At 49.1% G+C, this 1,443-nt stretch overlaps 1 pseudogene; it reads left to right on the top strand.

The window, feature by feature from the left end:
• Window positions 1-220: 220 nt before the first annotated feature.
• On the top strand, window positions 221-1,240 carry LOC116584351 (annotated as a pseudogene).
• Window positions 1,241-1,443: the final 203 nt, after the last annotated feature.

The raw sequence follows: 1,443 nt of genomic DNA, 5'->3' as shown, positions 1-1,443 counted from the left end.
GTTAAGTGTCTGCCTTTGGCTCAGGTCATGCATGATCTCAGGGTCCTGGGAATGAGTTCTGCATCAGGTTTTCTGCTCAGCGGGGAGCCACCTTCTCCTTCTGCCTGCTGCTTTCTCTGCTTGTGCGCTCTCTCTCTCTCGCTCTCTCTCTCCCTCTCTGACAAATAAAGAAATAAAATCTTTAAAAAAATAATAATAATACTTGGCAGCTACTTGAGCGCCATGCCCGCCCCGGGCTCCGAGCTGCAGCGCCCGTTGTCGCCGTCGCCGCCCGCGGCGCAGAAACTGACCGCGGAGCTGCAGCCGGCACCCCACGGGGAGCTGCAGTACCTGGGGCAGATTGAGCATATCCCGTGCTGCGGTGTCCGGAAGAATGACCGCACCGGCACCGGCACGCTGTCAGTGTTTGGAATGCAGGCGCGTTACAGCCTGAGAGATGATTTCCTCTGCTGACAACCAAATGTGTCTTCTGGAAGGGTGTTTTGGAGGAGTTGCTGTGGTTTATCAAGGGATCTACAAACGCTAAGGAACTGTCTTCCAAGGGAGTGAAAATCTGGGATGCCAATGGGTCTCGAGACTTCTAGGACAGCTTGGGGTTCTCCAACAGAAAAGAAGGGGATTTAGGCCCAGTTTATGTCTTTCAGTGGAAGCATTTTGGGGCAGAATACATAGATAAGGATTCAGATTATTCAGGTCAAGGAGTAGACCAACTGCAAAAGGTCATTGACACAATCAAACCAACCCCAACGACAGAAGAATCATCCTGAGTGGCTGCAATCCAAAAGATATTCTTCTGATGGCCCTCCCTCCGTGCCATGCCCTCTGCCAGTTTTGCGTGGTGAATGGTGAACTGTCCTGCCAGCTGTACCAGAGGTCAGGGGACATGGGCCTGGGCGTGCCCTTCAACATCACCAGCTATGCCCTGCTCACCTACATGATTGCACACATCACAGGACTAAAGCCAGGTGACTTCGTACATACTTTGGGAGATGCACATATTTACCTGAATCACATTGAGCCGCTGAAAATGCAGCTTCAGCAAGAACCAAGGCCTTTCCGGAAGCTCAAAATCCTTCGAAAAGTTGAGACAATGGATGACTTCAAGGCTGAAGACTTTCAGATTGAGGGGTACAGTCCTCACCTGACTATTGAAATGGAAATGGCTGTTTAAAGTGCTTTTAAAGGAGGTATTTGAAGGCTATTCAGTCTGTAGGGTTTGAACTGAGTACCCAGGTGAAAGCTCATTTGCCCTGGAGGAAGAGGGAACTAGGTCAAAAATCTCTTGGTGACCAGCAGTTATTAACTTGTAAGAATATTGCCACTGACAAACATAACCTTGCCAGATCTCTTAGCAACAAAATGCCTTGAATTTGGTTAACTCACTGAGGACATGTGAAAATGCCGAGATGGGGACTAAGAGGAGAATAAAAACTGGAATACTCT

The sequence above is a fragment of the Mustela erminea genome, chromosome 2 (genome assembly GCF_009829155.1).
Source record: "Mustela erminea isolate mMusErm1 chromosome 2, mMusErm1.Pri, whole genome shotgun sequence".
Classification (NCBI taxonomy): domain Eukaryota; kingdom Metazoa; phylum Chordata; class Mammalia; order Carnivora; family Mustelidae; genus Mustela; species Mustela erminea.
This window is presented reverse-complemented; position numbering and strand designations above follow the sequence as displayed.